Source organism: Chrysemys picta, chromosome 2 (assembly GCF_011386835.1).
Source record: "Chrysemys picta bellii isolate R12L10 chromosome 2, ASM1138683v2, whole genome shotgun sequence".
In the NCBI taxonomy this organism is placed as follows: Eukaryota; Metazoa; Chordata; order Testudines; family Emydidae; genus Chrysemys; species Chrysemys picta.
Window position 1 is genome coordinate 168,342,319 of NC_088792.1, and position 15,614 is coordinate 168,357,932.

Sequence of the window (15,614 nt, forward strand, 5' to 3'; positions counted from 1 at the left end):
CGCATAGAACTGCTAGGGAGAAGGGATTTTGCTACCCCATAAGCGGGGGAACACTGATGGCATGTCTACACTTTCCTCCGGAGCGATCGATCCAGTGGGGGTCAATTTATCGCGTCTAATGAAGACGCGATAAATCGACCAGTGAGCGCTCTCCTGTTGACTCCAGTACTCCACCGGAGCGAGAAGTGTAGGCAGAGTCAACAGGGGAGCATCAGCAGTCAATCTACCGCAGTGAAGACACCGCCGTAAGTAGATTTAAGTAAGTCGACTTATTCATGTAACTGAAGTTGCATAACTTAGATCAATTCCCCTCCCCTAGTGTAGACCTGGCCTCTGTGACCAGCTGGAGGGCTGAATCATGAAGAAGATACTGCAGTTCCTGGGGCTGAGAAAAGGGCTGTGGACCAAAGGGAGACAGAGTGATGGTGTGCAAGCCACGGTGGGGTGTTGGCCTGAAGAGCTAATCCCCCAATGGACCAGGAGAAGGCGCCAGACCAGTGGCAAGTGGTGCACCCTGTGGCAGGGACTGAGAGGGGTCTAAAGTGTAGCTTGCTAAGTAACATAAGTTCAAATGTATGTTTCCACACGTGGTTAAATCCCGGCCCCATTAAAGTTGCTGACAAAACTCCTATTGACTTAAATAGGCCCAGGAGTTCGCTTCTATTCAACTGTGGAGTTACTGGGACTATAGAGTCAGCACTAAGAAAAGAAAGAAGAAATGAAAATAACCTTTACAAAGTAGTGTTTATATCAAGTGATAATATCTTCTTATCACATTAGCACATTTTTTTTAAAATGCAAAAGCATACAAAATAAATGTTTAATGTCAGAGTGAGAGACCACAAGAGAGCCCCAAAGGTTCAGGTGATATTTACAATTTTTTTCACAAAACATTCAATATTTTCATAAAAGTGAGACTCTAGAAGGTTTCTCATCACATTCCCCATCTTGACCTGCCTTTATCTGTTTCTGTTGTTTTATTTTATTTCCAGCAGGTGAGATTCTGTATCAATTGCTCCAGTAATAATAACCCTAAATGTGCATTCTCTAAATTTCATCCCATTTTCCCTTGCATCATCCTAAACAATCCTCCTCCATCCAAACATAAAATCATCAATGATAAAGTTTGCAGATGATCTGAAAATTGGGAGAATGGTAAATAATGAAGCAGACAGGTCACTGATTCAGAGTGATCTGGATCATTTGGTAAGCTGGGTGCAAGCAAACAATATGCATTGTAATACAGCTAAATATAAATGTATCTCTCTAGGACCAAAGAATGTAGGCCATACTTACAGGATGGGGGACTTTATCCAGGGAAGCAGTGATTCTGAAAGAGCTTTGGGGGTCGTGGTCGATAATCAACTAAACATGAGATTCAGTGTGATGCTGTGGACAAAAGAGCTAATGATATCCTGGGATGCATAAACAGGGGAATCTGTGGATTGGTGTAAACAGGGGACTCTCAGGTAGGAATTATTTTACCTCTATATTTGGCACTGGTGCAACCATTGCTGGAATACTATGTCCAGTTCTGTTGCCCACATTTCAAGAGTATTGATAAACTGGAGAGGGTTCAGAGAAGAGCCATGAGAATGATTGAAGGATTAGAAAATATGCCCTATAGTGATAGACTCAAAGACCTCAATCTATTTCTTTTAACAAAGAGAAGTTAAAGGGATGACTTGATTAGTCTGTAAGTCTCTACAGGGGGAACAACTATTTGATAATGGGTTCTTCAATCTAGCTGAGAAAGGTGTAACACAATCCAATGGCTGGAAGTTGAAGCTAGACAAATTCAGTGTGGAAATAAGGTATACATGAGTTCTCTCATTTAAAATGAACAGGACATAAGCCATACACTAGGGCTACAAATCAAATGGTGTCTGTAAATTTTGTTCCAAAGTCAGCAATCATTATGCAGGCAACACTTGACTTGAATGGCAGTTTTGCCTGAATAGGATAGACTAATAGTTGTAGGACTTGTTCCTATCTGATTTTGATTTGATAATTTGCAGTAGCTGCAGACATACAAATACAGGCCGTTGGAGATTGGGATTGGTGTCTGAGACTAGAGACCTATATAGTAATGTTTCTCAGTTGGGGCATCTGTATATAATAGTTATCTTTTTTTCCAGTGACACTTCAGGCTGCCTAAGTCTATGCAGTTTAAAATAGGAAGAAAATAACGGTGAAACTAGCTGAGAGGACTTTATATCATAGTAGCTTCCACAGCTATGACCTTCAGGTAGGAGCATCTGATTTTTAAACAAACAGAGCAAAAACAAACAAGCAAGTGTGACTCCTATGACCTGTGGCAGAGGGAAGAAAAACAAACGGCAACAACGGACTCTGCAGTAACATTTTCTCTGTTATGACTATAAAGCAGAGTCAACAGCAGCCACTTAAAACTACGCCATTTCCAAAGCTGTGTATCCAAACAGCTATAGTATTAAAGCTATGTTTGTTTTAGAATTGGCCCTAACCCAAATCCTGAATCTGCAAACCTCTGAATTCTGGGGGAAACTGGCTCTGAATCTAGAATTGGACTTTCTGGCTTCAGATACATCAAACTTCGTTTCTGCTGAACTACTGAAAATAATATATAATCATCTTGTATTGATTTTGATAGCTATGCCACAGAAGGCCTGGAACTCAATTACTTTATGTTGTAGCACCAGGTTACAAAGGGAACAGTATATTAAAGATAGTTGAATCATTTATTTTCGGTTTTAGCAGTACGTAAACAACACTATAACTCACATTGCTACTTGGTAATAGATGATATAAGAGTATGTGAAACTTTCCTCTCAGCATCCTTAACACTTAACAACCAAAAGTGGACTTGCAAAATAGAGGGTGAGATTCTGATCTGTACCTCAAAGGGTATGTCTACACTTTGAGCTAGGTGTATAATTCCCATCTCAATGAGACATATTTGCGCTAGCCTGATAAAGCTAGGGCACTAAAAATAGAGTTTGGCCATGTACATGACTAGCATCTCAGACAGGAGGGGCTAGCTGCCCAGAGTACATGCTGAGTATCTCAGATAGGTATGTACTTAGGGTGGGTATCCACAAATGCTGCCATGACTATACTGTAATTTTGGTGCTGTCGGAGAATAACAGAGTTCTCACTTTTTGTTTGGGTACAGCAAGTCAGATACTTTATTTTCTCTCTATCAATTGCATAGAGGGAGAGAGCTAAACGGGTCTCTCAACAGGTAAACAATTACAGCAAACCTTTATACCTTTTGTTACAGACAATAATGAGCAACAGCTGCATTTTGTTTATACATAGGTCATTCTGATATCTTGTTTTGCTCACTAATGTAGACTCTTAGTCTACATTCCATATTATCTACACAAGGTCGCAACAACTTCTCACACAGTTCTTTCCCACTCGCCTCACACATTCCTCGCTTCTACAAATCTCACGTTATTAGGGTTACTCAGGTTATTAGCCTGACTCTTGCTAACAAACTGTCATGCATTGCAATCCCCTTCCTGTCAGTTCTTTCTCTGCTTCCACAGTGCTCTAGCTCAGTGCTTCTCAAACTTTTGAATAGCAGGAACCAGCTTGCTGCCTTCCTAAACTGTGTCAGGGAAATCTCAGGGACCGTGCCAATCCACACTTGCACCTTGAACTATAGATGTAACCAAAGAGGCACAGCATGGGACTTGCGTCCCAGTGGGGAGGTGGAGGCCAAGGTAGCTTTAAACTAGACTTAAGCCCCCTGATCCTAGTCTGCTCCAGCAATTGAGGAGGCCCCCCTGCACACCTTAGACAACATGGTGGGCTCTCTAAGTTATGGCAGCCAAACAGAACAGCCCTATGGACTGCAATGCCCCAAGTTGCCGTCCTGCCCTTGACAGGACCCTCTACCACAGCCCCGCCCTGGCATGCAGGGCCGGCTCTGGCTTTTTTGCCGCCCCCAGTGCTGGGGGGAGGGCGGCGAGCCTGGCTGCGGCCCCTCTCTCCCTGACTGGCCGGAGCGCTGGGAGGAGGGCGGAGAGCCTGGCCGTGGCCCCGCTCTCCCCGACCGGCCGGAGCGCCGGGGGGAGGGCGGCAAGCCCGGCTGGGGCCCCAATCTCCCCGGCCAGCCGGAGCACCGGGGGAGGGCAGCGAGCCCGGCAGCAGCCCTGCTCTCCCCGGGTGAGTGCCACCCCCCTCCAGGTGCCGCCCCAAGCACATGCTTGGAGGGCTGGTGCCTGGAGCCGGCCCTGCTGGCATGCCTTCTACACCAGGGCTCGTAAGGAGATCCTTGGCAAGCAGCCTTTGTGGCTATCTTCAGCTGTGCCTAGGGAATCATCCTTTGTCTGGAACTGTGGTTTTTAGAGAGCCCAGAGTGGCAAAAATGGGTCAGACCGGGGTGAGGATCTCACCCAGAGCGTTTAAAAATGTTATGACTTTTTCTGCATACTGCACTTTTAGGGTAATTTCAGTGGGAACAGAGATAAGCAGAGTGCTTTTGAAGATCCCACCCTTCACTTTTTCAGTAATGGTAGATTGGCTGCCTTTTCTGGGGCAAAGTTAGTGCATGTTACAGATAAGATAGGCTTTGACTTCTCTGGTGGGGACCTAACTTTTGTGGTTTCTTAAGCTGTCTTTGCTAGAAATGCTGCAGCAGCATTGCGCATGAGAGGACCCTTCTGCTCAGTGTAGTTAATCCACTTCCCTGAGAAGGGTTAGCTGGGTTGACAGAAGAATTCTTCCATCTACACAGCACTGTCTAAACTGGAAGTTAGATTGGCTTAACTATGTCACTCAAGGATATGGATTTTTTTACCTCCTGAGCAACATACCTGGGCCAACCTAAATATTTAGTGTACACCAGGCCTTAGAGTTTCCTTTATTCTAAAAGAAGTAATTTGGGCTGAATGTTGCTTTATGTGTATGGAAAATGGAACAAGACTTCTGGAAAGCTAAGAGGGGATCTAAACCAAAACAGAGAAAGCCATGGAAACTAAGATTGATCCTGTTCTGGATAAAGCAATGCAATATCCCCAAACAACCAAAAATGGAGGTTAGCAACATCTATACAAATATTACTCATTCTTTATAAAAATTCTAAACATTTACAAAACAAAAAAAATCTAAAGTTTGACTGTCTGGAGATGAACAATTAAGGACTCCATTTATTTCACCCTACCTAGACTGTCACCTTATCCAATTACTAAGGCCACTCAATCTTACCACTGCCCCCTTGTATTGATTGTCCTTGTAGTGGAAATATGCTGCTAAATATATCTTGTGAACCTTCTATGTGTAGCAAATGTCTAATAAAGATTTCTAAAGGATTACAGGCCTTGATCCAAAGACCACTAAAGTCAATGGGGTGAGGTCTATTGATCTGTCATAGTTCTAGAATCTCCCATAGTGTGATGTGGTGGAATAGAAGAATAATTTGTGAATCCAGTTGGAGTGATTGATCAATCTGGTGTGCTGAAATAAGAACAGGAGTACTTGTGGCACCTTAGAGACTAACAAATTTATCTGAGCATAAGCTTTCATGGGCTACAGCCCACTTCATCGGATACATAGAATGGAACACACAGAAAGAAGATATTTATACATACAGAGAACATGAAAAGGTGGAAATAGCCATACCAACTGTAAGAGGCCAATCAATTGAGATGAGCTATCAGCAGTAGGATTAAAAAAAACTTTGAAATGATAATCGAGATGACCTATAGAAAGTGTGAGGATCCTTAACATGGGGAAATAGATTCAATTAGTGTAATGACCCAACCATTCCCAGTCTCTGTTTAGACCTAAGTTAATTGTATCTAATTTGCATATTAATTCAAGTTCAGCAGTCTCTCTTTGGAGTCTGTTTTTGAAGGTTTTTTGTTGCAAAATTGCGGCCTTCAAGTCTGTCACTGAGTGGTTAGAGAGGTTGAAGTGTTCTCCCACTGGTTTTTGAATGTTATGATTCCTGATATCAGATTTGTGTCCATTTATTCTTTTGCGTAGAGACTGTCAGGTTTGGCCAATGTACATGGCTGAGGGGCATTGCTGGCACATGATGGCATATATCACATTGATAGATGTGCAGGTGAACGAGCCCCTGATGGTGTGGCTGATGTGATTAGGTCCTATGATGGTGTCACTTGAATAGATATGTGGACAGAGTTGGCATCGGGCTTTGTTGCAAGGATAGGTTCTGAAATGTGATTACTTGGGAATCCTGGCTTGGGAATCCTGCATCTGAAGAAGTGAGGTTTTTACCCACGAAAGCTATGCCCAAATATATCTGTTAGTTTTTAAGGTGCCACCAGACTCCTTGTTGTTTTTGTAGATACAGACTATCACAGCTACCCCCTGATACCTGGCTTATATAAGTGTATGTAGACTTCGCAAGTTAGTATTTTTAACTATTTTATGTAGCAAATAATGTTCGTATTTTTAACCATTTTATTTAGCAACTCTTAATGTTGAAGTAGTAGTAGATCATTGGAATAAGAAATAGAATTTATAATCTCCTAGTTGTTTGTTTTAATCTTTACATAATTCTAGGGTAAAGAGTTAAGGATGGGTTGGGGGTGTAAATTGGAAGGGATGGTACTTAGTGAGAAAGAGTATATGGCGGGGAGGAATGGGCTGGAGCTCTTAACTGTCCATTTTTATATGTTAAATACAAAGCCCAATTTTTTTAAAGATGTAGTTAGACTTTTGTAAAAGTGTATTATTGTTCTGGATGCTAATTGGACTCCAGTAAAACACAGTTTCATCTCCAATTTCTAATCTAGTCACATCATCATGTGTATAAACTAGCATAATTTTGCGCAAAAACTGCTCCTAGAGCTGTTTGAATCCATACATATAATTAAGGTCAAGGCAATTGCATTCCAAAAACATCCAATATATCAGGCAAGAGCACAATAACTTAGTGTGATGCAAATTTGCCTACTAAAAAATAATCTTAATGCTTCCAAACTGCTGCCATCTGAACTTTGTACATTTCTCAGTATCAAAGAGCAATCGTGCTAATTAAAGGCACTACTTCCACTGAAGTCAATAGTGAAAACTCCTTTTCATTACAGTGAGGCAAGAGTAGGGTCTAATTATTGTAGTCCCTTAAGTAGGAAGTAGATTTGGATTTGTGTGTGTGTGTGTGTGTAAATATAGAGTTAGAAATATAACTCAGTTTAAAACTGACTACTGGGAGGAATACACTTTTCTTCCCCTGTGTTTAATAAATTACTGATAGTAGTAACAGGGAATTTCCCTCCCCTCCATAGATGTTCTTGTCCTTTGAAAATTGTATAGCTCCCAAACATCTTGTAGCAGGGTGAAAACTGGTGTATCTCACTGTTTCTAAAACTGAAAAATTATTTCCCTCCTTTGGCAGTAGTTCAACTTCTACTCATATTTCAATTTAGTGCCTGTTTCTGCGACTATTACAGTGAGTAACATTTAATCAAGTGACTTGGCCCATTAGTTTCCACAGGACTAAAGTGATTAAGTGCTGCTGATTTTCTCACACCTAGAAATGACTGAGATATAAAAAGTTTATGGGAATCTATTAATTATATCAGCTTGCAAAGTTCATAAAGGAATGGGTCACTACTGGCTTAGAGTTTGCTTCTATTTAATTGAAACATAAATTTAATATCGTAGTTCCAATGTGTGTTTGGAAACACTGTAGTTTGTATGTAGCCCAGTGAGTATCTGGATTAAAAATTCCTTAACTTCTTTTTACCGTTCTGCTAAATTAAAATACAGCTCATGTAGACAATGCAACAGAAAACAAAGGTAAACACAAAGAAGAAAATAAACAAAAAGGCCTCTGTTCATTCTTGCTATCATTCTATTGGGTTGAGAGGCATAAATCCACAATTTCACCCACAATGTATATGTTTACCATAACTATATTGATATCTGCCTCAGGCATTTCTAGACATAAAGGACCAAATGTTGTGCTGGTTTAAATGGATGATGCTCCACAATTAAATGAAACTGTACCAATTTACTCCAACAGAAAATTTGGTCCCAAATGCTAAGCAAGAAAAGATGGTCTTTTCAAAAGCATTCAGCATTGACCTAACTCTGTTCCCACTGAAGTCAATGGTAAAACTCCTGTCGACTTCAGCACATGTAGAATTAGGCTAACAATGAGCCCTTTTCAAAAATCCCACCTTAAGGACACAATTATGATGGGTTTATTAAGCATGAACTAATTATCAATATCATGAAGATTGATCAAATATCTATGACCACTCCTCACTACATTGATATTTTATTGTTTGTGTGTAAAGTCAGGCAAAGCAGGCAGAGGAACGTGGGTTTCCCATATTCCAGGTGAGTGCACGGACCACTGGACTATAGAGTCACTCCTTCTCCATCTCTCCTGTTGAAATTGTTCCACTTTGTGTAAATAATGAAATAGTCCTTCAGCCACAGCAAGGGAAAGCAGGTCTAGGGCTTTCTTGTTATGTTCGGGCTTTCTTATTTCTAATCCACTAACTCACAGAGGCTGTTTTTGCTAACAATGGCTTTGCTGAAAAAGCCTGTTTCATATCAGGCTTACTAAAAAATGACCAGTGCTAGTCTAAAACCTAGGGGAAAACTTTTTTATCACTATACATTACTTTTATAAACAGGCTTTCTGCGTTTTTAAGCCTGGGTTGTTTCTGCAGGCTCACGTGTTATTGAAACACCTATAAGGAATGTGTCTTCAGGTAGGTTTGTCTTTTCAAGTGTTTATTCCTTTCCAAGACTTTCACTTCTATTTGTTAAAAAGTGGAGGAAGAAACAAACTTCTTCTCTCTGATCCACTGGTTTACAAAATAAGGGAAATATAAACTGGCTGTTTCTAAGGACTTGTGGTTTTAAACCTGGGGTGTTTCTGCCTGCTATATTTTATTGAAACACACCTGTAAATAAAGGGATGTGTCTTCATATAGGTTTGTCTTTTAAAGTGTTTATCCCTTTACAAGACTTAATATAACTTTTACTTGCATTTGTTAAAAAGTTTGGGGAAGAAGCAGCCTTCTTATCTCTGATCCACTGGCTCACAGAGGCTGTTTTTGCCAACAACGGCTTTGCTAAAAAGGCATGCTGTTTCAAATTGTGCTTACTAAAAAATAACCCATGTTAGTTTAAAACATAGGGGGAAAACTTTTTTATCGCTATACATTACTTTTATAACCCTAGACTGTTTCTGCAAACTCGCATTTTATTGAAACACCTATGCAGGGCCGGTGCTACTATTTAGGCAAACTAGGCAGTTGCCTAGGGCGCCAAGATTTGGGGGCGCCAAAAAGCGGTGCCCCAAATTTTTTTTTACAGCGTTCCTACGCCCTCTCCCTGAGTGTGCTGTTGCCACTCCACTTCTCCCGCCTCCCACGCTTGCGGCGCCAATCAGCTGTTTGGCGCCGCAAGCCTGGGAGCGGAGGAGAATTAGAGCAGAGGCGGCGTGCTCGGGGAGGAGGTGGAGCAGAGGTGAGCTGTGGTGGGGAACTGCCGCATGGCTCCCCGGGCCGGGGGGTTGACAGCAGCCGCGGAGGTTCCTCGGGGAAGGGGAGCTGCCACAGGGCTCCCCACCCCAGCTCACCTCTGCTACGCCCCCTCCCCGAGCACACCATCGCTGCTCCACTTCTCCCGCCTCTCCGGCTTGCGGTGCCAATCAGCTGTTTAGCATCGCAAGTCTGGGAGGGGAGGAGAATTAGAACAGGAGCAGCGTGCTCGGGGAGGAGACGGAGCAGAGGTGAGCTGGGGTGGGGAGCTGCCCACGGCTCCCTGGAGGGGAGCTGCCACGGGGGGGGAGGGTGCCTCAGGGTGGAAGGGGAAGGCGGGGAGCTGCCGCAGGGCTGGGGGTGGGAGGGCGCAAAACGTCCTTGCACCGGCCCTGCACCTATGCCAACGGGGTTAAATAAAGAAATGGGTCTTCAGATAGCCTTGTTTTTCAAAGCGGTCTTCTTCTTTTCTAATTCACTACCTTCAAAAGGCTGTTTCAAGTTGTTTTCACTAAAAACCTTGGGGAAAAACATTTTCTTAGTCAGGGTTTAACCCTGACTAACCCTGGGGTGCTTTTGCATGCTTTTTTTTATTACAACACATACAAAAGGGCTGTGTCTTCATTTAGGCATGTCTTTTCAAGTGTTTATTCCTCTACAAGCCTTAATATAACTTTCACCTCTATTTGTTAAAAAGTGGGAAAAGAAACAAACTCCTTCTCTGTGATCCACTAACTCACAGAGGCTGCTTTGCTAACAGGAGCTTTGCTGCAGCTTCATATTGTTTTTACTAAAAAAAAAAAATAACCTCTGTTAGTTTAAAACCTAGGGATAAACTTCTAAAATTGCTTGTTACTAAAAGCTTATGGTTTTAACTTTTATAAAAAAACCCTCTCTAAAAGGGCTACATGGTGAAAAAAATGCTGGGGGTCTGTTTCTTTAGATAAGGATAAGACAGTTAAAAGCGGGGGGAGGGGGAAGAGAAGGGAGATGGCTCTTGTTTAACATCTTAAAACTCTAGGATTGGGTCATGCAAATGAATTCTATGACACTGTTGTAAAACAAACTCTGATTGGTCCAATCCAAAGGTGGTAATAAGAAGTCTGAAAGGGTCTGAACCCGGAAAGTTGCCTCATTTTACTGAAAGACTGAAAAGGTAAGAATTCTCTCTCTCTTTCTCATTCTCTCTCTGATTCAACCATGTGCTGTCTATCTTTGCCCTTTGCAAAGGGGGGTTTCTTTTCCCTTTTCTTGCCCTGTTCTTTCTTTTAACCTCTCTTTTTTTTCTTAACCTACACTGGTATTAAATAGTTTAAATGCTTTCCTATTCACTTTTTTACCATGTGCTTACCAAACAGGCTTTGCCTTAGTAAATGCCCCTTTTAAACCTAGCTCTTAATGTTTTTAAAGGCTCTTTTTTTAACCTACACTGATAGTGAATAGTTTAATTGTGTTTTTCTTAGCAACCCTTTTACCATGGTCTTACTAAACAGGCTTTGCCTTAGTAAATTCCCTTTTTAAACCTAGTTTTTATTGTTTTTAAAAGCTTTTTTCCTTACCCTACACTGGTATTGAATAGTTTAAATGCTTTTCTATTCACTTTTTTACCATGGGCTTACTAAACAGGCTCTGCCTTAGTAAATTCCCTTTTTAAACCTAGTTTTCAATATTATTTAACTTTTACATTTATCTCAAAAATTTCTATTCTTTAATAGCCTACCAAACTAGGCCTTTACCATCATCTCTCCTTACTCAAACACACTAAAAAGCTCTCTTCTTTCAAACTAACTAACCCTTTAAAAACAAAAATCTTTCTATTCTTTCATAACCTACCCTTTAAAAGCCTCTCTCTCTCTCTCTACCTCCCCAAAGAACCTTTCTTTCCTTTTTTTCTCTAAACCGTACTCAAACTTTCTTTTTTCATCTTTACACTCTCTCACTTTCTTCTTTCAACCCTTTTCTCTCAGTGTACCCAAGCACAAACACACACAACAATTCCCCTAGTCAAAAAGACACACACAAAAAATTTCAAAATGGCCGACGGCGCCAAACTTTGGTGCCAGCGGAAACGGGGTGGGAAGGCGGGACATAAGCCCTAAATGGGGCATGGAAACTTGTTAAAAATGCATGGTGATGAATACTAGGATTACCATATTGCAGTCCTGGAAAAAGAGGACACTCCAAGGGGCCCCGGCCCTGCCCCAACTCCACCCCTTCCCCGCCCCAACTCTGCCCTTCCCCAAAGTCTCCGCCCCCTCCCCTGAACGCTCTTCCCCCCTGCTCCTCCCCCTCCCCTGCTTCCCACGAATCAAATGTTCGCGGGAAGCCTGAAACAGGCAGGCAGGCAGGCAGCAGGTAAGCTGGGGCTGCGGCGGCGGGGAGGGGCGCGAGGAGGCGCAGCCCAGTCCAGCCCCCCCGGCCGAGTGGCTCCGGCAGCCGGCCAAGAGGCTCTGGCCCCGGCAGCTCCAGCCCGGCTCGGGCCCTGGGGTGCCGGCCCCGGTTCCGGCCAAGTGGCCCCGGCCAAGCACCCCCGGCCCCAGCCCTAGCGACTCCAGCTCGGCTCGGGCCCCATGGCACCGGCCCCGGCCGAGCAGCTCCAGCCCGGCCCTGGCCCCGGCCAAGTGGCGCCGGCTGGCGGCCGAGCACCCCCAGCCCCACTGGCCCAGGCTGAGCGGTGCCGGCCGGCGGCCAAGCACCCCTAGCCCTGGTCCCAGCAGCTCCGGCCTGGCTCGGCTTGGGCCCTGGTTTCGGCTGACCAAGCTCGCAGCCGCCTTCTCCCGGGCTCTGGCTGCTGCTGCGCTGGGGAGAGCAGCGGGAGCTGGGAAAGTTGGAGCCCGGGGAGGAGGCAGTCCCCTTACCATGCCTCCCTATTTTCCTGGACATGTCCCGCTTTTTGGAAATTCCTCCCGGACGGGGATTTGAGGATCAAAAAGCCGGACATGTCTGGGAAAATCCGGACGTATGGTAACCCTAATGAATACTATCGAGCCATATACTACTCACTGTTTATGAAATGGAATTCTTATTTTCTGGCCAGCCCTACTTGTGAGATCACCTACTTTATTCAGCCTCTTATCACTGCCAATTTTTCAGTGATCACCTTAGAGAGGTTCTGCTGCTTCCTCAAATTAACCAGGAAGCTTTCTTCTCTCTCCTAAATCACCTCCTTCTCCCCCACCCCACTTTTTTCATCTCTGAGAACTCCACTTTTCTCCCAGGCATTCAAGCCCAGAATCTCTAGTTTATTTTTAACTCTTCCCTGTCCTCATCTAGGCTCTTTCCAGATCATTTCGCTTCTCCCTTTGCAACACCTCTAAAATCCATTCCTTCCTTTCCATGGCTATTGCAAAAATTCTTTCCACACCTTGTTATCTTCTACCTTGAGTCCTGCTACTCTCTGACTCATAGTTCATTTTTTGCTCATCATGATAATACAGAAAAACTTCAAATAGTAGAACACCCCCAAATATCTACTAAAATATCTTTATTCCAGTCCACATTACATTTTGTGGGACCAACATATGTTTGATATATGTAGCCCTGTCCTTATTAGAATAATTGAAAAGCATGTTTAAATAAATTTTAAATAAATAAATTTAAATTTTAAATAAATAAACAGAAAAGGATCTGTTTTTTCCCAATGTGTGCTACTGCCTCTTTTGTTGAACTACTCTATATTACATAGAAGCCTTTATACAAAGGCTTTATATGATGTATAAAGAAATATTTACAGTGATTTAGATAGCTGGTAAAAGTCTGTTTGTGATTTAAATCTGATATTAAGCACTGGATTTAAATTTGCTTAGAGCATTTTGACCTTTCTGTCTTTCTGGCAAATTTAATTTAATGTAAGACTAGCTTAATGTCATTCATAGTTTTCCCAAGAGAAGCCATGAGACATTCCAAACCCCGTTTAAAAACTTTGGACCAGATCCTGACTTAATGTAAACCAGAACTTCAATGTGCCACTGGTGCCACTTTACATAACCTGGCCCATTCTTTTTGTTTTGTAAGACAGTAGCAAAATGTCACTCTCCTTAGATATTCTGGTAAAAAACCTTTATCTTTTCTTAGTCAATGGATCAATTAAAAACGATACCATGAAATACATTTTTCTATTAATCTTTTTGTGTGTGTGTGCAACACTGAAACTGTTATAAGTGTTTCATTTTCAGTAAATGAGACCCATATGCATCTCCGACTTGTTGCTTTCGTGGCTGACACTGATTCAAGACTTGTGAATAAGATTGTGGCTAACCGGGCTGATGCGCGAGTGACAGTCCTTTCTGCATTGAGAGCATGTGTAGCTCAATATTGAGGAAGGGATTACAGTCTGTGCCCACTGAATCTGTCACTATTGATGACTCAGTCTTTGGGCCTTAAGATCCATATGGCAATTAATCTCGAATTTAGTAACACCGTTGGTGACTGCTGCTCGCCAGCATGAGCTATCTGTTATTGACAACTTCCAGCCATCAATGTCAATGTTGCACTGCTTCAGTGCATCCTGGAAGAGTTTCTTCAGGCTGCCTTGTATGCAGTTACCCACTTTCACTTCGCCGTACAGCAAATGCATTCTCGCGTCCTCGATCCCCAGCACATGACCTGCTCAGTGTAATTGTGATGTAATGAACATGGTTTCAATCCCTGTGGAGTGGCTGCATCCCAAAACCTCATTATAGATAGCTTCATCCTGCCATGTGATGTGGAGTATGGCGCACAGATGTCATAAATGGAACTTACCTAGAAGCTTGATGTTATGCCTATAGCAGGTCCTGATCTCACACATTGGACAGCAACAACCACTTTTAGCCTGTTTGAAGCCCAATATCATGTTGCTGCTCAACTCTACCAGGCTGCCAAATGATGAACTGGCTTTGTTCATGGGACTTGTGAGCTGCTTGTCTATAGGAGCATAAATATTCTACCATATAAACTATTTAAAAACATGTGGCTATATTTCAAGGGAAAACAGACCCTGCTGGGCTAGATTTTGTTAACTTTACTCATCCCGTTCAGCACTTACCCATCTAGTTCCTCTGGCTTCAGTGGTATTACTTGTTGAAGTGCTATTCATTGTGAATAAGGATTGCAAAATAGGGCTCAGAATTGTTTGAGCTAAGCCGGTTCTTGAGGAGGGTCCTTCATTTTCAATTTTTCAGTCTCTTCAATCTGAGCACCCAAGGACCCCCCAAAAACCATTTTTTCCTTCTATTACTCCAAAGCCACTTACTTGTTTTAATCCTGCTCTCCTATATTCCAGCTTTTCTTGTGAACCACATTCCAGCATCTTCTGTGCTCCATCAGGTAAAGCCCCAAAATATTGTATTGTACCTGACATTAATATTTAAAAGCAGGTACATACCTTCAGCTAATATATTTGATACTTGGTCAGGCCAATGGTCCCTCTAGATGAGTACCACTGCCTGACAGTGGCCAGTATGAGAGCTTAAGGAGAGTGTACAGAACAGGACTTCCAGCGATGGCACAGCAGCTTTCATTTCTTCTGGGAGGCTGCACCGGGAACGGCTGCCAAGGGGGATGTACTGTACCAAGGTCCATGTAACCTAGATGACCTATACTGTATTATGGATTTAAAGAGGAGCTTGTGTAGCAGTACATGTCCAAAGTTAAGCTGGCTCTGGAATGCCCTCTGAACTTTGAGGGGCTAATTACAATCTTTTTGCACTAATGAATAGCAGGTGTATATTTTTGTACTTGCATGTTTAACTACCTGGCTTGCCCCTGCAGTAATGTAGGTAGACAATTGCTAAGGGTGAGTCGACACTATGGGCTATACGGCAGCACAGCTGCAGCAGCATCATAGTGTATATGCTTTCTACATGCATGGAAGGGATTTTTCCCTCGCTCTAGAGGAATTCTTCCATTCACCTAGCCATATCTACAATGGGGGAGTAGGTTGGGTTAATTATAGCATTCAGAGGTGTGGATTTTTCACATTCCTGAATGATGTAGCTAGATTGATCTAAATGTTAAGTGTAGACCAGAGCTAAGATTGGTGACAATCTGTGGGTGCATTTTTGACAGATAGAAATTATGCCTGCACAAGAACACATTGAACTCCTTAAGTATTTCACTGGTAAGCACTTTTTTCTAGCCCTCAAATTATTTTTGTGGCTGTTCTGTGCATTG

General features: G+C 42.7%; 1 protein-coding gene across 17 annotated transcripts in view; it reads left to right on the forward strand.

The window, feature by feature from the left end:
* The first annotated feature begins 9,627 nt into the window (after positions 1–9,627).
* LOC101935566 (glutamate decarboxylase 1-like) overlaps positions 9,628–15,614 on the forward strand; it is a 99,924-nt gene continuing 93,937 nt past the window's right edge. For 5 of the 17 annotated variants that reach the window (XM_065584810.1, XM_065584812.1, XM_065584814.1 and 2 more), the window contains exons 1-2: positions 9,628–9,712; positions 10,550–10,617. The gene's annotated coding sequence lies outside the window, so the exon portion shown is untranslated. The other 12 variants (XM_065584798.1, XM_065584804.1, XM_042860618.2 and 9 more) reach the window with 7 other exon arrangements.